General features: G+C 45.5%; 1 protein-coding gene and 1 long non-coding RNA gene across 2 annotated transcripts in view; one reads left to right on the top strand and one right to left on the bottom strand.

Moving 5' to 3' along the window:
* The window catches only part of LOC138797589 (uncharacterized), a 150,683-nt gene that overhangs the window by 86,871 nt on the left and 37,675 nt on the right, over nucleotides 1-26,137 (bottom strand). The window lies entirely within an intron of this gene.
* Nucleotides 1-26,137, top strand: part of LOC138797587 (beta-1,4-galactosyltransferase 1-like) — a 260,610-nt gene that overhangs the window by 232,652 nt on the left and 1,821 nt on the right. The window lies entirely within an intron of this gene.

Raw genomic sequence — 26,137 nt, 5'->3', positions numbered from 1 at the left:
ATCTCTTAAAGTGAATTATCTTTACATTTCTGGGAGATTAGTGGATATAGAGGATTGGTCCAGGATGGTGGGGTTTCCGTTTTTTTTACATTACCTGCAGATATGGGTGCTATGCCCTTACCTGAATAAAGATTTTACTTTTATATGTACAAATTGTTACAGATCAGGAAGAGCGATAACTGTGATATCTGGCGTTATGTGATCTTTAGGATAGAAGGGCTTAGATATAGCATGCTATTTGAATTCTTAGATTCCTATAGATGGAGTCAATACAGGGAATGGGAGACAGTTAAGTTATGGGGGAAGGTCTGCAAGAAAAAAAAGAGGGTATTAGACATCCCAGCAAGCACTACACCTCTGTGGCGGAACTGTGGTGTCCCACTGTTAGTGTTTTATTCACCTGTTACCAAGTTTTGACATCAGGTTAAGTGGTGATGAGGTATTTACAGTTTCACCACGAGCTGTCAGTATTTTCTATGCTCTTATTTATATGCACAGCTGAAGTCAGTATTGGGTTAATGTTTTTGTTGTGCCATGTGTTTGTTACTGACCAACAGGAGGTGCTCTTCACTTCTAACCTCTTTTCTTTCTCCTGCACAAACTCATGCCCACCACTCACAGGCAGACATACAGAGGCCCCTGTAGGAGAAGTTTCATTGGTGGAGGAAGTGCAGTTTAGTTCTAGCCCCTTGAGGGCCAGGCCCAAAATGACCCAGTGGACCGAACAAATTTTCATTTTTGTGTTTTCGATTTTTCCTCCTACCCTTCTAAGAGATCTAGCACTTTCATTTTTCTATCTACAAGCCATGTGAGGGCTTGTTTTTTACAGGAGTAGTTGTACTTTGTAATGGTGTCTTTCATTTTACCATAACATGTATGATGGAACCCCAAAATATTATTTATAAAGATATAAATTGGTGAAATCGTAAAAAAAAATGCAATACGGTAACTTTTTTTGGGGGGGGGTTCCTGTTTCTACGTAATGCACTATATGTTAAAAGTGACATGATACCATTATTCTATAGGTCAGTCCGAACACAACCACATGCAGGTTTACACATATTTTCTAATGTTATATATATATATTTAAAAAAAAACAAACTTTTTTTGCGGTTATTCATAAAATGGGCTTATTGTGACACCTATAACGGTTTTATTTTTTCACCTACAGGGCTGTATGGAGTGTAATTTTTTCCGCCATGATCTCTAGTTTTTATTAACACAATATTTGTGAAGATTGGACGTTTTGATAACTTTTTATTAATTTTCTTTATATCTAATGTAACAAAAAAATTGGTAATCCTGGCACTTTTTCCCTCTTTTCGTCTACGCCGTTCGTGATGGCACGCTACGGTATATTATGTGGGGTTTTTTATGTATTTTTATATGTTTTATTTATATAATGCGAAAGGGGGTGATTTAAACTTTTATTGGGGGAGGGGCTTTGGGGTATTTATAAAGACATTTTTCCTTTTTTTTTTTTTACACATTTTAAGTCCTCTTGGGGGACTTTTACATATATTTATTAGATTATACACTCTAATCATTGCTATGCCATAGGCATAGCATTGATCAGTGTGATAGGCACGTTAAAAACTATCGGGACCCCTGCAGTCACACTACGGGGGTCCCGATCAGTAAGTGACAGGGGACTGCCCCTGTCACTTACACTTAAACGCTGCAGTCTCGCTGCAGCATTTTAGGGGTTAATTACACACTGCAGCGAGATTTCTGCAGCCTGTCATTAACAGAGAGGGCAGGGCTGCTCACTGCAGCCGGCCCCCACCTCCTATGAAGCGTGCTCCGCTCCAGAGCGCGCTTCATAGTCCAGGACGTACTGGTACGGCCAGGGTCATCTGGGGACAGTGACCCAGGGCGTACCGGTATGTCCAGGGATGTTTAGGGGCTAGGGCTAGGACACAAAGGACAACAGTTCCTGCTGTAGTTAAGCCAGGACCTGGCTGATGCCAGGACCCCATACAGGAACCAAACTTAGATGCGGCTAAAGACAAACATTTTTGTAAGCAAGCAGCTAGTTCTATTATGCAGTGCTAAACAACAGTGAGGGAGATCAGCCACCAAGGAACACCCTAGCCCATGCCAGGAACTCCAGGGCCATTGCTAAGGGACTGTTCTCTTCTCAAAACCCTGTAAACAGGAAACAGGAAGAAAACACTGCATGAAGCAGGAGGTATGTCTTTTCAAATCCCCAGCTGAAGGAACTTACACAAGGCCCTTTATTCTCACAGTCTGATCAGACCAAAGTCTATATACAAGTACAAGTAACACTTCACTATTGAAGCTATATCCAGGTTTCGGCAGAGTACTTTGCTACACTGGGTTTGGTCTCCTCTGGCCAACTCCTTTCCTCTACTCTACAAGCATCACTACAACTACCCCTCTCTCTTGCTACCCTCAAGCATCTCCTCCAGTACAAAAGTCAAGCACTCCAGTGTGTAAAGATGTATCTTCTTGTAAAACGTGCACTGTTCTATTGAAACATCTGACAGTAAAGCTGTTCTGTTTTTGTACTACCGGGACTCTGTTATCTTCCATTCGCACCAGCACCTATACACACAGCATTTCAATACCTTGGGTTATTTTCCCCCTTCTGTGGGTGGCGGTACTGACAGTTGCCACTCAGGACTACCGTGAGAAGAGCTCAAGGGTCCCGCAGCGATGTTCGAACGACTTGTGAACGATCAACGTTGAAAATCGGTCCAGATTCTATCAAATTATCGATTTCACGTTGGTTGTTAATTTGTTGCCTGTTATTACACGAAATAATTACCATTTAAATCGGAACGATCTAACGATTTTTCGAACAATAATTGTCACTTGTAATATGGCCCTTAGATTCTGCATAAGGATTATAAAATAAACTGAGGGAATGTAATTGCGTCATGCTGTATCTTTGTAAAGTTGTCTCTCTTGTAATATGAGATTTTTTTTAATTCAAGAAAAAAAAAATTAAATAAAAAAATATCTCTATATATCTATATCTTATGGTCAGAAATTAGAAAACTGAGTTTAGGCGACTCCCAGGAGAGGGTCTCAGTTGGCAGGGCCAGCCTTTGGGGTGTGTGACTGCACAAGGCGCATCACCCTATCAATCAAAGCCATTGGCTAACAATAACTCTTGTGACCGCAGGCAGTATAATGCCTGCAGTCACAAGAGGCCACTCTGTGTCACTGCTCCAGTGTGAAGTGCTGATGATATTGCACATCTTAGGAGAAAGAAAGAGTGGGGACAGGTCACTGGAGGAGACAGGAGCCTTCAGAAGACTACAGGAGGAAAATGCATACTATATGGGGGCTTCAGAGGGAATGTGGGAACTGTTACTATATGGGGCTGCAGGGAGGATCTGATACTATATGGGGGCTGCATGCTTAGTAACAAACTATATGAGGCCTGCAGAGGAGGGGGGCTGATATTATATGGGGAAAGGGGGGGATGCTGTATAGGGGTTGCACGGAAGAGCTAATACCATATGGGGAGGATGCACAGGGTGGTATGGTAGGGTTGTAGGGTTGATATCATCTACAGTACAGTACTACTGTACTATAAAAGGGCCTTACTATTATATAGGGCTAAAGAGCATACTGAACTTTTATTTGGTGGCACAGGGGGGCCTTAAAACTATATTGGGGCAATGAGGGCCTAACTACTATATAGGGGCACAGGGGACCTAACTATTATATGTGCTGAAGCAAGGAGCCTAAAATGTTTCTCTGAGATGAATTCATGGCCAGGAGAACACTTCAAGATGGCCCAGGATGGATGGAGAGAAAAAGGAAAAGTAAACAACTCTGATCAGAGAAGATGTCCACTGTGAGTCGCTGGATGTAACTGTATTTTGTTATATGGTCTATAGTGGTAGTGGTCAGGATGTGGCAATATTAATTCAGTATTATGTAATGTAATAATAATAATAATGGTATTATTATTGTAGTGGTCATGATGTGGCAATATTAATTCAGTATTATGTAATGTATTGCAGGGTATTCTGTGGATAAAAGGTGCTTACTGTATTATCAACACTAAGTGTCACTAACTTTTTTCTCCTATAGCAAGCACAGAAGCACAAGCAAGTATATTACAAAGGGTTAAGTACAGTGTCGGACTGGAGTGCCTTGGGCCCACCAGGGGAAATCATTCTTGGGGCCCACCCTTCTGCCACCATACTTATCTATGGTAACATTAATAAGGGTCCATTAACACGGTGTGATATGGGGCAGCATAGGGCTGCAAATGATTGCTAATCAGCAGGGCAGGTGATGTGCAGCCGACAGCAATGATCTTAGCCGCACAAAAGATCAAATCAGTCGACTATGGGGCATTTGCTTGCATGTCAGCAGATCTCTGGCACTTTTACATGGGCCGATCATCGGCTGAATATACTTCCTAGGAGCACTTGTTACCAATTATTGGCCGGTGTAATTGGGCTATAAGACAATTTCCTTTGCATGATAACACTGTATACTTAGATACAAGTCATACAGCTACCAATATCACCAGTATACAAAGAGCAAATATCCCCACACATATTACCGCTATATAGTAACTGACCAAATCCTGTCTATCAAGACCGATATTACCAATAAACCAGTATACAGGAGGGAAACAGTATCACCATACATATTACTGCTATGCTGTTACTGACCAAATCCTGTATACTATGACCAATATTACCAGTATACAAGGGGGAGATATTACCGCCACACCACAACCATCACCACCATATTGTTACTGACCAAATCTGGTATACTAAGACCAATGAACACCGCACCAGATTACAAGTAACAAATAATACCCACACATACTGACCAACACCACCGCTACTACTGAATTCTCTGAACAAAGATCAATATCCCCTCATACAGTCATATAGAGGTAGCCCCAGCTGTACACCATATACATTACAGTGCACATAGATTTAGCGACTCACAGGAGACATCTTCTCTGATCAGAGATCTTCCCTTTTCATCTTCTTCTCCATCTGCCCTGGGCCGTTATGAGAACTTCTCCATAGCCCTGACTATTTGTAGTGTGTGTGTATATATATATATATATATAATGTGTAGACACCTTGTAGATGGCCCCTTGTTCAGTCCTCCATATAGATGGCCCTGTGTGCTTCTACTATAGTAGAGATCCCCCTCTGTGTAATCCCCTTACAGTAGATGACAACCTCTGTGCATTCCCTATATCAGGGGTAGGGAACCTCGGCTCTCCAGCTGTTGCAAAACTACAACTCCCATCATGCCTGGACAGCCACAGCTAAAGCTGTAGTTTTGCAACAGCTAGAGAGCCAAGGTTCCCTATTCCTGCCCTATAGTATATGGCCCCCCCTGTGTAGTCCCCTTATAGATGACCCCTCTGTGCATGCCCTATTGTATACACACCGCACCCAGTATAGTTACCCTTATAGATGCCCCCCATTGTTGTCCCCCTCTGTGTAGTGCCCTTTATAGATCCCTCCTCAGTGTTGTCCTCCTTATAAATTGCCCCCATCCAGTGTCCCTTATAGATGGCTCCCTGTGTTGTCCCCCTTATAACTGGCCCGCTTGTGTTATCCATCCCCCCATATAGATAGCCCCCTTATGTTGTCCATCCCTATCCCTCATATAGCCCCTTATGTTGTCTATTCCCCCATATAGCCCCCTTATGTTGTCCTTGCCCCATATATAGCCCCCCTTATGTTTTCCTTCCCCTGTATATAGCCCCTTATGTTGTCCTTCCCTGTATATAGCCCCTTATGTTGTGCTTCCCCTGTATATAGCCCCCTTATGTTGTCCTTCCCTGTATACAGCCCCTTATGTTGTTCTTCCCTTTATACAGCCCCCCTTATGTTGTCCTCCCCCTGTATACAGCCCCCCTTATGTTGTCCTCCCCCTGTAAACAGCCCCCCTTATGTTGTCCTCCCCCTGTATACTGTATATAGCCCTCTTATTTTGCCTACGGCTTCCCGCCCTGTCAATCAGAACACTGCTTACATTTAACTGAAAGCGATTGTTGCGATCGCTTCCAGTTAAAAAGGGAGGTGCGGCACCTGGCCCCCCTAGGAGCAGGGGGCCCACTCCAACTCGGTTAAGTATACATGTAACATTTGTACAGCCGCCTCCCTAAACCTCTGGGCTTAGCCTGGTTAAGTATACATGCAACATTTGTACAGCCGCCTCCCTAAACCTCTGGGCTTGTCACAGGTCTGTAAAAACTCTCCCTCCAGTTCTGCCCTATCAGGTGTAGAGTTAACATACAGCCTGCTCCATCAATAGGAAATAAGTTCCAGAGCTTACTTATATGACTAGTTGAAAAGGCCAGGTAAGGCTTATTTTCAGTTTTGTTTAGTTCCACAATAGTGCCTGAGCAGACTAACACAGAACAGATTTCCTGAAGGAGTCCATTCGAAGGAGTAGTCCTGTGGACAAAGTGTGGCCTGTCAGTGCTAAAAGACTATATCCTAAATGATTTCTTATAAAGTAAAGAAGGGGGAAGGCAAGGGGATTACACCTGTTCATGCTTTTGGGATTATCGTTCAAGTCATCTCAAGTATCTCAAGTCCTTCCAGTTACACAAGGACTGTCTCAAAGCGGTTGGAAAAGTTTCTACAAGCCTACGTACCCCATTGCTTTTAGGCATAGGCCTAGGAGCTAGCTCTGCCAGTTGTGCAAACCTGGCATTTGCACTACTGGACCTGGAGTCTGCATGTTTTTGCATTGTACACTACATCACACTTCAGAGGAACACTAAGAACACCTTTAATGTGTGTATGCTGGTGTTCAGGGCATACGACAATACACCTCCTCTCCAAGTATGAATGTTCAGGGCAAGCTCCTACCACTCCAAGCCCCATTGTGGTGTGAGCCCTCGCTGATGATGTTATATCGGAGGATTGACCGGTCTCTTGCTAGATGGTGGAGTATGACTCCACTCCGGTGGTGGTTGGCCGAGATACAGCCGGACCTTGAGGTGTTACTTTGTGATGCCAGTTCCAATGGGGCACAAAGGTGTGATGGCACGCCTGCTTTTATTTTACAAGGCCGATTGTACCTTTTTCCCCTGTGGTCAGTGTCCTGCTGGGCTGCTACGTGGTCTTTTGGGAAAGTGTGATCATGAATGGCCAGAGCGGTGTAGTGACCCTCCAGGACTATCAGAACTGCACAGAAAGGGGAAGTGTCCCAAAGTTGTGTTGTATACTGTGACGGTGTAAGGCAAAAGATCACATAATTCCTTTATCATAAATAAGGCTGTTTTTACTGAAGAGTATGTGCTTGCAACAAGTTACAAGGTTATGACGTTTCTCTTGATAGTACACTTGATCACACTTGTAGACAAATACTTGGCAATACAACAACCAAATCTGGAACAGGAATATAGTGTTGAATACAGTTGTGCTGACTAAGTAGCGTGTTGAGTGATACAGAGAAGCAGAGTAGCAGAGAGGAGGATGTGAAAGTCTCAACCCAAGTAGTACTGAACTCTGTGCAGGGATGTTGGAGGATGAGGTAGAATAATATTTGGAAGAAGAAGAACACCTGTGCCCTGTATTGACCTTTTGTAAGTCTTCACACCACCTGATGCCCACTAGATTTGGCCAAACCGTCCTAGAGGGTAACACAGGCCCCAGACCTTGTTACCTAGGATGAGCGGAATGCTGAGGATTTCCCGCTGACAACTTTACTCTATCTGGATCAGTTCCTAGCTTCTGTGGCTATTGTGGATACTGTCCTGTTCTGTGACTCTCCTAGTCAACGGCGTGGGTTGAGGTTGTCTCTCACTTGTCCTCTTTTAAAAGGGGTTTAACACTGCATAGTGTTGTGTAGTGTCACTGAGAAAAAAACTGTGTGTTGTCTTGTATCCTACCCATACGAGGTTCTAGCAAAGCCTGACTTAGGTAGGGGACCTGGCAGGGGGCCAGGGCCCAGAGTGGACCACTGTAGAGAGTAGTGATGTCACGATAGCAGAATTTTGAGTTCGATACCAATACCAACTTTTTTATTTCAATACTCGATACCATTTCAATACCTAATAACTTATTTAAAAAAAAAAAAAAAAAAAAAAAATTTGGGGGGAGATTTATCAAACATGGTGTAAAGTGAAGCTGGCTTAGTCGCCCTTAGCAACCAATCAGATTCCACCTTTCATTCCTCACAGACTCTTTGGAAAATAAAAGGTGGAATCTGATTGGTTCCTAGGGTCAACCAAGCCAGTGTCGCTTTACACCATGTTTGATAAATCTCAACCCCCCCTAAACAGCAGCTATAATTTTACACTGTTCACTGTGTGATACATCTGACATGTTTTCTATATTATTCAGCTCCTATTACAGTGATACAATTTCTGTTCTTTTTATTTTACAACTTTTACAACAATTGCTGTGCTCTGATTCCCATAGCTTTCTTATTTTTCGGCCTGTAGGGCTGTGTGAGGGTAATTTTTTTGCGCCATGATCTATAGTTTTGACTGGTACCATCTTTGTATATATGTTTGTATATTTGTTACATTTTGATTACTTTTAATTACATTTTATTTCTGGAATGCTTAGCTGCTGTATCTAAATCTGCCTGGCGTTATACAGTCTGCTGAGATTCTGTTTGATCCTACTATGGATGTCATCTCTAATGTATCTAAGCTTGTCTGCTGAGAAGGGGCTGCCTGTGTCATTTCTAATGTGTGGTGTGCTGCCCAGGTCCTCAATATAAGGGGGCTGCTGTACTATACAGGGTGCAGGCACCAATAAAAAAAGAATAGGGGGCTATATATAAAATATAGCCAGTACATAACATACAGGGCAGTATATAACATATAGGGCCGAGGGAATAGCTTTGCCAAATTAAAAATGTAAAACCTCAAAGATCCTCAGGTAGCAGCTTATTAGGAAGGCAGCAGAGACCAAGAATTAGACATGGAGCATTATTACTGGATAACAATAACCTGTTATCACTTCCCTATTGACAGGTTGGATTAGCTATGCTGATAATGTGTAAGCCAAGAGTAATATCCAAGTCCATATTGCAGCTGTAAGTCCCACCCAACCAGGATCACAGGGCCATACGATGGAGTCACTACTGTGACTTATTAGATCTGTGGTGAATGGGACTGGAAGCTGTAACTAAAACACAGAAATGCTAGAGACAAGAAAGTCCATTATAGCCATTGATGAGCCTTATCTCCAGCATTGTTTGTCACTACTGTAGAAAGACTTGTGATGTGAATAAGTTAGAATCCATTATGTACTTTTATCTTTGAGCTCTGGTGTTCTGCTATGTCAGTGGGTAGTGAGGGGTTAACCCCTGGCCGTGCTGAGCTCCGGTGTCCTGCTATGTCAGTGGGTAGTGAGGGGTTAACCCCCTGGCCGTGCTGAGTTCCGGTGTGAGGCGTCCATGTGTATCGCTGAGCATTATTCACCAGGTTATCTGGCAGTTACATGGACATGCTAGTGAACTCTGACCTGGTTTGCTGCGGGCCCGGCTTCTGCTCTGACAATAAGATTCACGACGAAACACCTCCCCAGCACAGCGGGGAGAGGACGACACCGGGACCAGGCAGCATGAAGCAGCAGCTGGTGACCCGGGATGTAAAGGTTCTGCAGAGCAGGGGGCAGCACACAGAACATGGCCGGCGCTCAGCTAGCCGTGTTCTCTGTGCTATACTTTATGTTAAGCTGCACTATTGCACAGTTTAACATAAAGTATCAAATACCAGGAAATCCTGGTACCGAACCATTTTTGCACCTGGAATATCGATAGTAGTATCGATATTTCGGTGCATCGTGCATCCCTAGTGGAGAGCTGTCTAACTTGTGTCCTTCCTCTACAATGTCGAACACAAAAGTCTCATACACTTCCTCCACCCATGTGACTTCCTTCCTCCAGGGTATCTAAAGTGCGCTGTGAGTGGGTGAAGAGTGCAAACACAAGTAGTAAAGAGAAAGGTGGGAGGAGAGAGGAAGAACAGATTCCTGTTGGTTCGCAGATACATGTGACATACAAATAAACAATGACCCTTTACACACTTCAGCTGTGCAGCTTCTAAACACACATACAGCGACATCTAGTGGCGAAACTTCAATACTACTTTCATCACCACTTAAGTACAATAAGTACAGACTTTTCCACACCATGGTGTGGTAGGACACCACACCATGATAAATGCTGCAGCGGTATCACAACATTAGTTCTCGAAAGTAATACCTAGCATCCCTGGGTCACCACATGACAAGACCCCAAACCACCAGAGATAATCTTTGAGGGCTCTTTAAAGAGCTTAACTGCCTGCCCCCATTCTAAAACTACTGACATTTGTTTTGGGGGGATCTTAGTTCTGTATAACGTTGTTGTACTTCCTGGTGGAGCATAATAAAGTCCCTGCAGACAGATGCCCCACTTAGCCTGTCAGTGACTTGGCGGGACATCGCTGCAGTCACTGATTGCCTGAGCAGGCTCAATACCAACCTTTAGTGATGTTTCAGCTGGGTCGTGATATACCCCGAAGACGGGAGAAAATTACATTTGGCAGGGTACGGGAGCCTGGTGATGTGGCGCAGTGTTGGCAGATGCTTAAGGTGAGAACATAGTTTTGCCTCTTTATAAATCACTAGTCAGACCACACATGGAATACTGTGTACAGTTTTGGGCACCGGTATATAAGAAGGACACAGCTGAACTGGAGCGGGTGCAGAGGAGGGCAACAAAGGTCATTAAGGGAAGGGTGGGTTACAGTACCAGGCCAGGTTATCAAGCTTGAGGTTATTTTCGTTAGAAAAAAGACGTCTTAGGGGCCATCTGATCACAATGTACAAATATATGAATGGACAGTACATAGATCTTTGTAGTGGTCTTTTTACTCCTAGGTCTGTAACCATGACAAGGGGGCATCCTCTACATCTAGAGGAAAGAAGATTTCACCATCAGCATCGAAGCAGATTCTTTATTGTCCGAGCTGTAAGACTGTGGAACTCTCTGCCACATGATGTTGTCATGGCCGATTCATTAAATAAGTTTAAGGGAGGCCTGGATGCTTTTCTTGAAAAATATAATAAAAGCCAAATGGCGCTCCTTCCCTTTGGAGGCTTACCCTGCACCCGCTTAGCGCTTTATGTCCACATGTGGGGTATTTTCGTACTCAGGGGAAATTGCTCTACACATTTTTTTTTTTTTTAATCTTTTAACCCCTTGTGAAAATGAAAAAAATCAAGACAAGATCAATGATTTAGTGTAACAATTACAAAAATGTTTACACTTAATGTTGGTCTAGCCTTGATTTTTTTTCTATTTCCACAAGGGGTTAAAAAAGAAAATGAACACAAAACGTGTAGGGTAATTTCCCCTGAGTACGACAATACCCCACATGTGGACATATTGGGTCATTTGGGCACAGGGCAAGACACCAAAGGGACAGAGCGCCATTTAGAGTCTCCATAATGACAGTCATGATACTCCTTGGATCAACTTGAACCCTGAAATAGGAATAATGGGAAGAATTTAGAAAATGTACTCCAATGACATATGGTACGCCTTGAAGCGATCCTGTATACAGAGGCTGGAATGATCAGGACAGGTGTCACACTGGAAAATGGTGTCCTTCCTGATCCCCTTTTTACGCCACCACACTCTGCACTTCTGGGGTCTCCTGTTTTCCAGTGTGAGGGACGTCACCTGGAAAATGTTGCCCTGGTGCAATTCGGGTCCTTCATATCCAGAAGCGCTGGGTCCGCTCCATGGCTGCTAAATATTAGGGCTTTATTACGGCTTCTGATATTTTCGGATCGTTCCGCAAGCTACAGTAGCTCGGGCAGCGAGGGACCGGAAGAGGGGATGCTGGTATAAAAGTCATCCCCGTACAGGTGGTAACCTTTATCCAGCAGTGGTAAGATCAGTTCCCAAACGATCTTCCCACTAACTCGGAGGATGAAGGGGGGGGGGGTGGCATCTGGGGGCTGGATTCGGGTGTCCCTTCCTTCATACACTCTAAGGGTACGTGCACACTGCGGAATGGCGAAGGATAACCCTTTGTGCATTCCGCAGCTGGCACCCACCGGCGGACTGATGCGGGCGCGCGTCTCCTCTCGTGTCACACTCCATTCTATGCACGTTCATTCTTTGGATGGACAACGGAATCCGCCCGTGCATAGAATGGAGTCTATGACACGGGTGGAGACACACGCCTCCATCAGTCCGCCGGTGGGTGCCAGCTGCGGAATGCACAAAGGGTTATCCTTCGCAATTCCGCAGTGTGCACATACCCTAAATCTGTAAGTGTACCCTGAGGTACTCTCACAGAGTTTGTAGAATTTCACGCCATACCGTGATCTCTTATTGGGACGGCACTGGCGGAAAAGAAGTGTCTAGGGGGCAGCGTACGCTACGCTACCCCCAGACACGTCACTGGATGATGAGGACGATGAGGATGAATGGAGGAACGAAGGATTCATCCTCACTGGCTGTTTCGATGTCGGAGGCAATAATAACGTATGCCTCTGACGCCGAAAACACCCTAGGGGCCATCTTTGGTATATGGGGTATGTAAATGTGTAATGTAGTGTAGAACTTTATTCCATGTAGTGTGGTGTATTGTAGTGTTTTTTACATGTTTTTTGACAGTAAAAAAAAATATCCCTACGCCGAGAAAGGAGCTGCTGATAAATGCCGCACTTATGTGCGGCACTTATCAGCAGACAGTTGCGGTAGGATATAGGGGGGAAAAAACGCCTTACGCCAAAAAGGAGGAGTTGCTGATCAGCGGCGCACTTATGTGCGATGCTGATCAGCACTCAGCGGCGTTAGGGCGCAAAAAAAGAAAAAAAGAAAAAATTGAAGAAAAAAAAAAAATCTTTTTAACCCAAAGCAACTGATCAGTGAATGATATTCACTGATCAGCCGCTAGGGGGCAGTAGAGCGACGCTGCCGGAGATTGCCGAGGCCCGCCGAATCCGAGCGTTTCCGAAGATTTCCGACGCTGGACGACCGAACCCGGAAGTGACCCGAAGAAGACGCGAGGACGGCGCGGACCGCAGATCTTCGCTCCGGACGCTCAGATCAGGTGAGTATGGTACACCTGCACCACACACACCTGTTCTGCACCCCTCAGCTACCTAGCTGAGGGGTGCAGAACCCAGCAAAACATTTTTTTTACAGTTTGATCGTTATGATGGGCGGGCCGGTACTGGCCGGCCTAACACGGCGATCGTGGGGGTGGCATTCCCCAGGACACTAATGGCGATTGGTGCTATCTCGGACAGCACCAATCACCATTGCTTTCCGGGTCACCGATGACCCGGAAAGCTGTTTTCAGCTGCTATATGCTGATCTGTATTGATCAGCATATAGCAGTGATCGTCGGCATGGGAGGGGTTAATCACCCCCCGTGCCGACGAGCAGAGATGGCCTGCTATACATTATAGCAGGCCATCTTCCCCGACCGCTGTGTGTGAACACACAGCGATCGGGGAAACATCGGGCGTAAGTATACGCCCATTTGCGTTAAAGCCCACCCTGCGGGGGCGTATACTTACGCCCGATGTCGTTAAGGGGTTAAAACTAAACCTTTATTAACCCCTTCACATCAGTAATCTGAATATATACGTTGCTACTGCACATACCCCGTCCAGTAGGAATGTATAAATATGTTCCTGACTGAAGGGGCTGAGGATAATGAGAGGCAGCTGCGATCCTACAGCTGCCTCTCATTAACCCCTTAGATGCTGCGATCTATAGCGATTGCAGCATTTAAGGTACTCAGTGACAGGACAAGCTCCTGTCACTGAGTGATCGTGACCCCCGCAGCGGGGGTCCCTATCGCTTGTACCGATGGCCGGGGATAAGTCACTTACCTCCAACCTGTCGGATCAGCCATTCATGCATAGAGTCTGCTCTCAGACACGCTCTATGCATAGATCGCCGATAACACTGATCTATACTATGCTATGGCTAGAGATGAGCGATTCTGCTGTTTTTTTTGTTCGCATGAACCAGAAATCTCGGCATCTAACTCCCGCTGTCTGCCGGCTCCGTGCAGCGGGAGGATACAGCCTAAGAAACACCTGGAAAACTGGGATACAGCCTATGCCATGTTTTACTATAAAAAAAAAAAAAGTTATAAAAGTTGTAAAATAAAAAGTTTTAAAAGTATTAAAAAACCCTTATAACCCCCCTCTCAATAAAGGTTTAAAATACTTCCTTGCCCATTATAAAACTAAAAATATAATTTTTTAAATAAACAAACAAAACATATTGTATATCATAGTGTGCAGAATTGTCTAAGAATCTATTAAAATATAACATTATTGTTTCTGCAGGGAACAAAAAAACAAACAAAAAACACTAAGCTTGCAGATTTTTTAAAATTATATATCACAAAAAAATTAATAAAAAGCAATCAAATTTTTTCTGTTACACCAATATGATATTAATACAAACTAGAGATTATTACACAAAAAATGAAACCTCAACCAGCCTTGTAGGTGGAAAAATAAAAGCGATATGGCTCTTAGAAGACGGGGAGGAACATTGTATTAATTTGACTCGGACATCCGTGCATCAATGGGCTTAGTCTTGAAGGGGTTAATAATATCATTAAAAACAGCATAACTTACAAGGAATAGGCCAAGCTATGTAAATCTTTAAATCCTCTTTGTGGGTATATACACCAAAACATCGACCAAAATGGACATTAATCTGGCCCACTCACATCTAAACAAGTGTCTCTTATGTCTCTACGCATTTCACCCAGAAATATACTGGGATCATCAGGAGACAGGAGTCGCTTAGACAAATATAGGTACAAGATAGACAGATGTAGATACATGATAGTAATGGCCAATGAGAGTATGAATGGGGGAAAACAGTGATCACAGATACTGTATACCTCTATATAAAAAAACGATATATAGTGCTAGATATGTGGCACATGTAACTGTTTCACCAATAAGCAGTCAGTCATATACAATAATCAGTCCTAAATGGTTGCACCATATTAATTATCAAAGACCATATTGATGTGAATGGTGATATAGAGCCATAATGTGCTCCACTCTCATACGCAGGCATCTAAAAGTATACAGTAAATTGTCGCCACTGACCAGAAGAGTAAGCCAAGCGGTACCCTCTCTCGCATTCTTCTCTTGAAGTAGCCTCATCTGGTCCTCGCCATCTGCCATAATTGCAGGTAGCAGGGATACACCACCAACACAAGTCTTCTCTCCACATGGTGTGATAGACCCCGCCTGCTAGTGATCTTCTATATATGCCCATCTGTCTTGGGATCTCCCCTAACTGAACTAACCAATCCCCTGCTCCTGCCTATGTGACCCAGCTCACCAAGCCTGCTCAAACTCCCCTTAAGGGGGCAGCCCACAAGTCAGGAGCACTTGCAGCTTAACCCCTTAGCATCCCATGACGTATCTGGTAGGTATCTGCCGTGACCTCTCTCTGAATCACAGCGCTGATAGCAGCTGAGAACCATGGCTATAAGCGGGCACAGGCTGATCACCACACCCGCTAATTAAGATAGTTAATCCCTTCCCGCATGAGGGTGTAACTGTACGTCCTCATGCGGGTGGGGGAGTTCAGAGGGGGGCCTGCTCTGAACCGCCGCGATCCCGGGTGCCACTTGTAGCCCGGGACCGCAGCAATTTGCTTGGCCACTTCCCTGGTGTCCGGCCGAGGTCTGCGCCGTAATGCTGCAGCCAAAAGCATTAGAGTGCCTATCTCATGGATCTATGCAGTATATCTATACTGCATAGATCTCTATGAGAAATCAGAGCAGGCATACTAGAAGTCCCCCAGGGGGGCTTCTAGTATGTGTGCAAAAAAGTAAATAAATGTTTTTTTTATTCATAAAGAAGCCCCTCCCCTAATAAAAGTTTGAATCACCCCCCTTTCCCCATTTTATAAAAATAAATAAACAAACATATTTGGTATCATGTGTATTTGTATCGGCGCGTGTAATCGTCCGAACTATTAAATTATCACATTCCCAATCTCTCACGGTAAACAGTAAGCGCAAAAAAAATTCCAAAGTTCAAATTTGCGCATTTTTGGTACACATCATGGCGCGAAAAATGACACCTCAAAAAGCCCCATAGACCAAAGGATAAAAGCGCTAGGGTAAGGCTACAAACCCACTTGGCGGGTCTGCAGCGAGTCCCCTCGCTGCGTATTTGCAGCGAGACTCGCTGCAGATCCCGGCCCTATACTTTCAATGGCAGACAAACACGCAGTTTGTCTGCAGCCCACCCCATTAACCCCCCGGCCGCCGGAGCTGATACTTCACCTGATCACGGCTCCGGCGGTTCCCGATGTCTTCAGCAAGCCGGAGCGGGGACCAGGTGAAGTATATGCTCCAGCCAGCCGCCCGCAGCCCCTTTAACACCTCCCGCAGCCCTGGCCGCCCGATCGACCCCCCCAATTGCACGCCCGCCCCAATCGCCCCCCGCAGCACCGATCGCTCGCACGCCCCCCCAATCGCCCCCCCCCCTGCAGCCACGGCCGCCCGATCGCCCCCCCCCCCAATGGGGGCTGCAGGGGGGGCGATCGGTGCTGCCGGGGGGCGATCGAGCGGCCGCGGCTGCAGGGGGCGATTGGGGGGGGGGGGGGGGCGATCGGATGGCCGGGGCTGCGGGAGGTGTTAATGGGGCTGCGGGCGGCTGGCTGGAGCATATACTTCACCTGGTCCCCGCTCCGGCTTGCTGAAGACATCGGGAACCGCCGGAGCCGGGATCAGGTGAAGTGTCAGCTCCGGCGGGGTTAATGGGGTGGGCTGCAGACAAACTCGCAGCAGGGATGTACATCCCTGCTGCGTGTTTGTCTGCCATTAAAAGTATAGGGCCGGGATCTGCAGCGAGTCTCGCTGCAAATACGCAGCAAGGGGACTCGCTGCAGACCCGCCAAGTGGGTTTGTAGCCTAAGCCTGGGAATAGAGCGATTTTAAAGGAACATTAATTTATTAAAAAGGTTTTAATTTTCTTAAAGCCATCAAATAAAATAAAAGTTGAACATGTTACATATCGTTGTAATCGTAACAACTTGAGGAACATGCATAATAAGTCAGTTTTACCCTAGTACAAACGGCATAAATACAAATATTCCCCAAATTTAAAAAATGTGTCCCCCCCCCCCCCCCCCCAATATTATCATACATATAATTTTTTTCTGGTTTTGCAGCATACTTAATGCAAAAGTTAAGCCTGACATTGCAAAGTACAATTAGTGGCGCAAAAAAATAAGGGCTCATGTGGGTCTGTAGGTGAAAAAAGGCAAAAGCTATGGCCTTTTAAACACGAGGAGGAAAAAAGAAAAGTGCCAAAAAAAATTTTTTGTCCGGTCCTGAAGGGGTTAAATGCAGCTGCCATAACTGACAGCTGCATTTAAATGCGTTCTAAAGCCCCATCTTACCTGACCAAGCCTTTGCGACGCAATGACGCTAATCCTGGCTCGGCAATCCATAGCTCTGGGCTGTTGCAGACCAAAGCAGTCCGGCACAGATCCAGCACCAATACTGCACTGATCCCTATGATCTGTATGAGAGATCAGTGCAGTTGTATTAGAACTCCCTCAGGGGGACTTTAAATTAATCTATATGAAAAAAGGTCTTTTTATTAATAAAAAATCCCCTCCTCTAATAAAAGTTTGAATCACCTCCCTTTGGATGATTTGACATGCATTTTATCTGAGTGGAATACCCCTTTATGCTTTATATAAACCCCTGATCACCCCAGGGGTGGCCTAATTTCATATGTAGTAATTCGTACAGGCATGTGGCTTTCTGTTGTTGGGTTTGTATGCTTAATGTCTAAAAGACAAAAGAAAGGCAATAAACCAGACCTGCAGGTATGAGTCAGGTTTAACACTAACAAGAGGACAGGCAAGGTAATATTTGTATAATCTCCAAGTATTGACTGCCAACTGAGGCAGAAAATCGTTGTTACACAACGGCATGGAAGTGGAGGAGCTAAATGATACCACACAGTTTAAAAGAAATAGTACCGGGCATGACAATTGGGTGCCACCTGGTGGTAATTGCATTTAACTACAGGCTATTGGCAAAAAAAAGTAATGCGCCCAGATACAAATGCTTGATTGCTGCAAAACTCAGCATGAAGTTGTGTCTCAGGCAGGTATATAAAAAATTACAGGTAGTCTTATAAAACACTGAGTCTTGCCACAAGTGCTTCCCCTACTGTCCTTTAAAATAATCTTAAAGTCCTTTTATACTTACAGATAAATCACTTCAGTGATTGATTAGCAAATGGCAAGCAATGATTTCTTATTTTAAACAAGATAAGAAATCACTACAAAAGTCGTTAATTCTCCTAACAAAGCACTTAGGTTTAAAATGTGTGAGGATGTCCGAGGTACTCATGGTTGTGGTATAGCAACAGAGACTTCTTTTGTCTACATACAGGGAGAGACTCATGAATGCTACGGCCAGGGCAGACACCAGGGAGAAGGGGCATTCGCTGCAAGGTGGGGAGGAGACATGGTCTTCTCTTGCGCCTGATTTGCCATGATTTACGCCTGCTCGCAATTGGGTCTTTATAATTTTTATAAATATATATTTATGCCTCTCTGGTTTATTTATTCATGTCCTGTGACTACCATATGCATAAAAGCTTGGCTGGGTCACTTTTACATAGGCATTTGTATTGGGCCCATTTTGCCAACACTGATCACTATGTGGTGGTCCACTGGGTGATGTTATTACTGGTGGTTGTTCGGCTCAGCCGAAGGTGTTAGGTGACGCCAGTGCTTGTCTAGCACACTGGTGTGATGTTGGTACCTGATTTGTTTGTGTGGCTAACTGTATTCCCCAAATGGTCGGGTTGTAGTGGGTCCTTTGGGCTCTTGTCACAGTAGTCCTGAGTGGCAACTGACCCACCCAGACTATGGGCACCGCCACCCACAGTCCAGGGGAAAAATAACTCAAGGTGAACAGAGCTGTGTGTATGGGTGCTGGTGCTTATAGAATATGACAGCCCCAGTGATGAAAAAAAAATAGAACGGCTTTACTGTCAAGTTTTTCAACAATACACTTTTGCAGAATAGATAAATCTCTGACACAGACTTTAATGCTTGAACTTGTTGTGCTTAAAGAGAACCAATCATGGACGAAAGTTAAAATTTTTTTTTTCCCTAATTAGATGTAAATCATCATTTTATTAACATTTGTAAATATAATTCATTATTTTTATTGTCACGTTTTTTAATTATTCACTTTTTATTTTCCTGTCTCGAGCCGGCTCTTTTCAAAAGAGCCGGCGCGAGACAGGAAACTCCCGTCATGCAGAGCGGCAGGAAAGGTTCCCATGATCCTTTGCCCGCCGCTCCGTTAATACACAGTGATCTCGCGCTATACAGCGCAAGATCGCTGTGTATTTTCTAGTCCCTTTCCTCTAATCTATTTATGAAGATACAGACTGCCTCTGCAGTCTGTATCTTTATACTTTACCTATCCTCTTCTTCGGTGCAGCAAGGCCGGCGCCGCCATCTTGAATACGTCACTTGCGTTCCAGCGGTGGAACGCAAGGCCCGTAATCAAGATGGCGGCGCCCGGCCGTGCGGCACTCAAGCAGAGGATAGGTAAAGTATAAAGATACAGACTGCAAATACAGTCTGTATCTTCATGAAGTCTATCTATGAAGATACAGACTGCCTTTGCAGTCTGTATCTTTATACTTTACCCGATTCTCTGTTCCCTGGCTGTTCCGGCGGCGGCGCCATCTTGATGACGTCACGCTGGAACGCACCGCTGGAACGCAAGTGACGTCATCAAGATGGCGGCGCCCACCGGAACAGCCAGGGAACAGAGGATCAGGTAAAGTATAAAGATACAGACTGCAAATGCAGTCTGTATCTTCATGAATAGAGTTAGGGAGAGATATACTTTCATAATAGGGACAGTTACATTTAGGTGATTGGTCCTCTTTAAGGAGGTGCTTCAGAAGTAGAATAGAAGAGAGGCAGTTATAGCGGTTCATAAGGAATAGAGGAGTCTGTCAGAGGAGCCCCAACCCAATGTAGCTGTGTAGTCTGCTGGAACTTGAAGATATGCTTAATAGTGAGATACTTTTCTTGTAGTTGTGTTTAGACTTTGGTCTGACCACCTTCTGCCCTACAGTGTCAAGCTACCCATCTTGTCAGGGTACTACAAACCCCAGCCGTGGTTATCTGGGCGTAGCTAAGTGTCCGGGGGTGTCCCAGTTACCTGCACTGCAAATGGGATATGTAGACCTTCTTTACGGTAACTTTGTCCTATCCAGGCTAGATCCTCTTGTGTTGACGATACTGCCCTGCTCTTTGTAGACGTGTTCTTGGGAGGGGTTAGGGTGTTCCTTGATTACTCTCTCTTTAAAGTGCTTAGCACTGCATAACAGATTAAGTGGTAGTAGTCAAAGAACTAGTTGTCTCTTGCTCCATCTATACACTTGGGTCTAGACTCAACTGACTGTGTTGTCCCTGACAGGCATCCTGGCATCAGCCAGGCCCTGGCCTAAGTGCAGCAGGAACAGTGTTTTTTGCGTCTTCCCTCTCTGAAAATCTGGATAAGAGTAACGGTGCACTTTCTCCACCATGTAACTCCTCCTACAGGGGCCTCTGTATGCCTACCTGTGAGAGGTGGAAATGAGTAAAGAAGAGAAAAGATTGGTTAGAATTAAAGAGCACCTCCTATTGGTCAAAAATAACACATGGTACACATAAAACCTTAACCCAATACTGACTTCAGCTGTGCAACACATAGACATATAAAATACTGACACATAGTGGTGAAACTTTAGAATACCTCATCAACATTTTTTAACTTGAAAGAAGAAGCTTTTGGACAGTTGCACATTAGAGAGAAAAACCGCCTGTGGTGGGACACCACACTAGTCAGCACTTCTCGCACCCCGCCACACTGACTCCTGCCCCCCTCCCTACCACTACCACAGCAGTGCTGGACACTACAAATAGATGGGGCTGATGCAATATTACTAACTCCATTTAATCCTTTTGTATAAATTGAAGCCAATTGTAGATTTTTAGTCCAATACTGGCCATACTCCATACTAGGACCCAATGTACCAATTTCCTGGTCTTTTTCTGTCTGTCAAGTAAAAGTATTGCCTGTTTAACTACTTGCTGCACTCCGTGGTTCCTCTGCGCTGCACCTACACTACACTACACCAACCTTTAACAGGCGTGTTGGTATATCTAAGGGTGGGCTCATATCACTCCTGGTCACAGTGATAAGTTCCTAAGCAGAACGCCATTGCGGTGTCCCACCATGGGTGTTTTTCTCTCTCATGTGTACCTGTCAAATAGCCTTTTCTCTCAAGTTGAAGAGGTATTCTAGGTGTCAGTATTTTCTATGCTCTTATACGCACAGCTGAAGTCAGAATTGGATTAAAGGACAAGTGCCATGAAAAACTTTTTCCCAGTAATTGAAGCACATTACAAAGTTATGTAACTCTGTAATGTGCTTAAATCACCTATCTGCCTCCCCTCCCTGTCTTTTCCCCCCTCCACCCCCCACCAGGAAGTGTCCTAACTCACACAGACCTGATTACTGTCGTCACCGTCACCAAGCTCTTCTCTCAGCTCCTTCTCCTGTTACACTAGCCTCCCCTCTCCCCTGCCTTGTCTGGTGACAGGCTTGCTCAGCTCCCATTGGCTGAACAACTGCAAGCCATTACTTGTCACATCTCACTTGCTTATCTTCCCTCAGACTGACTCAGGCACATAGGCAGCTCCCCCCTCCCCTCATACCTTCTCTCCTGCTGCCGTGGACTCAGTGAAGGAGTCATGTCACTAGAGAAGATAAGCTGAGCAAGCAGAGTCACCTGACAAGGAGGGGAGGGGGAGACTGGTGTAACAGGACCTAGAGCAGCCCTCCTGCTGATGACTCATCCTCACAAGAAGGAGCTGCCTGGTGAGGGTGACGGCAGTCACTAGGTCTGTGTGAGTTAGGACACTTCCTGGTGGGGGGTGGAGGGGGGAAAAGACAGGGAAGGGAGGAAAATAGGTGATTTAAGCACATTATAGAGTTATATAACTTTGTAATGAGCTTTAATTACTGGGAAAAAGTTTTTCATGGCACTTGTCCTTTAATGTTTTATGTATACCATGTGCATAGCTCCCAATCGTCCCGGATTCCGCGGGACAGTCCCGTTTTCGGGGTTCTGTCCCGCGGTCCCGGAACGGTCCCACCAAAAAAATAATAAACCAGTAACTCACCTGTCCGCCGGTCCCAGCAGCTCCTCTCCCGGCAGAGCGCGCACTCACGTCATCCTCCGGGGCGGGCAGCGCGGTATACAGACACTGACTGTACCGGAAGTGACCTGCAGCCTCTATATGAATTACTTCCGGTACAGTCAGTGTCTCTGTACCCCGCTGCCCGCCCCGGAGGATAACGGGAGTGCGCGCTCTGCCGGGAGAGGAGCTGCTGGGACCAGCGGACAGGTGAGTTACTGGTTTATTGTTTTTCTGGTCGGGCCACACAAAGGGGAGGATTGGCTACTATGTGGGGCGCTATATGGGGGATTGGCTACTATGTGGGGCGCTATATGGGGGGATTGGCTACTATGTGGGGCACTATATGGGGGGATTGGCTACTATGTGGGGCACTATATGGGGGATTGGCTACTATATGGGGGGATTGGATTCTATGTGGGGCACTATATGGGGGGATTGGCTACTATGTGGGGCACTATATGGGGGGATTGGCTACTATGTGGGGAACTATATGGGCGGATTGGCTACTATGTAGGGCACTATATGGGAGGATTGGCTACTATGTGGGGCACTATATGGGGGATTGGCTACTATGTGGGGCGCTATATGGAGGGAATGGTTACTATGTGGGGCACTATATGGGGGATTGGCTACTATGTGAGGCACTATATGGGGGATTGGCTACTATATGGGGGGATTGGATTCTATGTGGGGCACTATATGGGGGGATTGGCTATTATGTGGGGCACTTTATGGGGGGGATTGGCTACTATATGGGGCACTATATGGGGGATTGGCTACTATATGGGTGATTGGATTCTATGTGGGGCACTATATGGGGGGATTGGCTACTATGTGGGGCATATATGGGGGGATTGGCTACTATGTGGGGCATATATGGGGGCATTGGCTACTATGTGGGCACTATATGGGGCATTGGCTACTATGTGGGGCATATATGGGGGCATTGGCTACTATGCGGGGCACTCTATGGGGGATTGGCTACTATGTGGGGCACTATATGGGGATTGGCTACTATGTGTGGCACTATATGGGGGGATTGGCTACTATGTGGGGCATATATGGGGGCATTGGCTACTATGTGGGGCATATATGGGGGCATTGGCTATTATGTGGGGCATATATGGGGGCATTGGCTACTATGCGGGGCACTCTATGGGGGATTGGCTACTATGTGGGGCACTATATGGGGATTGGCTACTATGTGGGGCACTATATGGGGAATTGTCTACTATGTGGGGCACTATATGGGGATTGGCTACTATGTGGGCACTATTGGGGGGATTGGATACTATGTGGGGCACTATAATAGGGGATTGGATACTATATTGGGCCTTTTGGGGGGGATTGGATACTATATAGGGCACTATAATTAGGATTGGATACTATATGGGGCACTATTCAGTCAGCAGCATGTGGTGACTGTAGGGGCATGGCTATGGAGGGTCGCTATGGAGGGTCGCTATGGGGGCGTGGCTATGGGGACCGCAGCGCACATGTCCCTCTTTGCTCTTTGCAAAAGTTTGGAGGTATGCATGTGTTTGGTGCTGACCCATGGGAGGTGCTCTTTACTTCTAACCTATCTCTTCTCTACTTTCTCCTGCACACACTTATCCCCACCACTCACAAGCAGGCATAGAGAGGCCCCTGTAGGAGGAGTTTCACTGGTGGAGGAAGTGCAGGTTAGTCTTGTCCAGATTTTCAGAGAGGAAAGACACAAAGACAGCTATTCCTGCTGTAGTTAAGCCAGGGCCTGGCTTATTTCAGGGCCACTGTCGGGGACAACCAAGGAAGTTGAGTTTAGTCATGCAAATGTACATATACAGTTAGAGACCAACAGTTCTATTGCTACCACTACATTCAGTATGCAGTGCTAAGAACCTTTAAGGGGGAGTTCACCAAGGAACACCCTTACCCATGCCAGGAAAACGTCAGAACAGAGCAAGGCAGTATTCCGAAACAAGAGGAACTAGCCTTGATAGGAAAAAGTTACCGTAAAGGTCTATGTATCCTATCATGCAGTGCAGGTAACTAGGACACTTTGGACACCTAGCTACAACCAGATTACCATGGCTGGGGCTTGTACTACCCTACTGGGACAGGTTCGACAATACCAGGGGGCAGAAGGTGGTCAGACTAAGTCTATATGTGGTATCCGACTAGTGGTGTTGCAGTTATATACACCCTTTGCAAAAGTTTGTACTTCTTGTATTATTATTAAGGTAAAAGTAGTACTAAAAGTTAGTCACTAGATGTCGCTGTATTATGTATGTATATGGGGAAGCTGCACAGCTGAAGGATCGCAAAGGGTTATTGTTCTTGTGTGTTACCAGAATCTGCAGACCAGTAGGATTTCTGCTATTTTCTTTCCTATCATCTCCCTCCTTCCTTCTTCTATTGCACTCTTTTTCACCCACTCACAGCCCACTTTAAATGCTGGAGATGAAATTAGTCACATGGGTGGAGAAGCAGGAGTCTTTTCGTTCTGTATATTGTGGAGGAAGGACACTCGCTAGATAGCTCTCCACAATGGTCCTATTTGGGCCCTGGCCCTCTGCCAGGTCCCGTACCTGAAGTCAGTATTAGTATCCTGCATGGGAAGGACGTAAGACAGCTCACTGTTACCCACTTCTTTACTAGTGACTATCCAATGCACTATGATATGTTAAACCCCTCTTAAGGGAGGACTAGCCAGAGATCATCTCAACCCACACCGAGGACAAAAAGAAGTCACAGTGCAGGACAGTATCCATACCAGAGCCATAGAGCCAGGAACTTATCCGGGTGGAGCAAAGTTGCAGTAGCCTATGAACTCTATCTCACAGCGCAACAAGAAACCCTCAGCATTCCTCTCATCCCAGGTAACAAGGTCTGGGGCCTGTGTCACCCATTAGGAAGGTTCAGCCGAGTCTAGTGGGCATAAGGTGGTGGAAGACTAAAGTCAAAGGTCAATACACAGGCACAGGTCTTCTTCTCCTTCTCCTTCTCCTTCTCCTCCTTCTCCTCCTCCTCCTTCTCCTTCTCCTTCTCCTTCTCCTCCTTCTCCTTCTCCTTCTCCTTCTCCTCCTTCTCCTTCTCCTTCTCCTTCTTCTTCTTCATCTTCATCATCATTACAGGATTTACGACTGACGGATCTGTCTGAAATTACCACGGTATCCTTTGACGTTTGTTCATTGTACACTTCCATTGTACATAAGAGAGAGGAACGAGGGCGGTCTGTATGGCGTTGACCAGCACCGGATGTGATCCAGGGGGTGTGGAGTTTGTTTTGGAACTGCTGAAGTTTGTTCTCCATAACAACTATTTTTTATTTGAGGACACTTTTTACCAGCAGCGGAGAGGGACGGCCATGGGGTCCAATATGGCCCCGGCGTACGCCAATCTGTACATGGCCCTCGAGGAGGAACATATTTTTTCCTCAACCTACATGGATCACGTCCGGTGCTGGTTGCGTTATATAGATGACGTTTTCATGATTTGGGATGGCCCGGAGGGGCTCCTGGATGAATTTCATGGGTATATTAATTGCATTCATGAGGAACTACAATTTACCATAGTAAGATCAAGGTCTGAACTACAATTCCTAGATACTAAGGTGTACATCAAAGATAATGCATTTCACACAGATTTGTATGTGAAGGAAACAGATAGGAACAACTTGACAAGATTTGATAGTAATCATCCCAGAACCACATTGGAATCACTCCCCTGGAGTCAGCTCCTTGGGGTACGCCGCATTACAAGTGAGGAAGAAAACTTTGAAAAAAATGTCGACTTGATGTGTGACAAATTTACCAAACGCGGATACCCAATGGAGCTGATGTCCCAACATAGAGAGAGACTTAGGTCAGTGTCAAGAAGGGAGACTATGATCCCCAGGGATAGGAGTGAGGGTAACAAGAGA

This window comes from Dendropsophus ebraccatus, chromosome 7 (genome assembly GCF_027789765.1).
Source record: "Dendropsophus ebraccatus isolate aDenEbr1 chromosome 7, aDenEbr1.pat, whole genome shotgun sequence".
Lineage (NCBI taxonomy): Eukaryota > Metazoa > Chordata > Amphibia > Anura > Hylidae > Dendropsophus > Dendropsophus ebraccatus.
The sequence above is the reverse complement of the archived record's forward strand: the minus strand, read 5'-3'. Positions and strand labels throughout refer to the sequence as shown.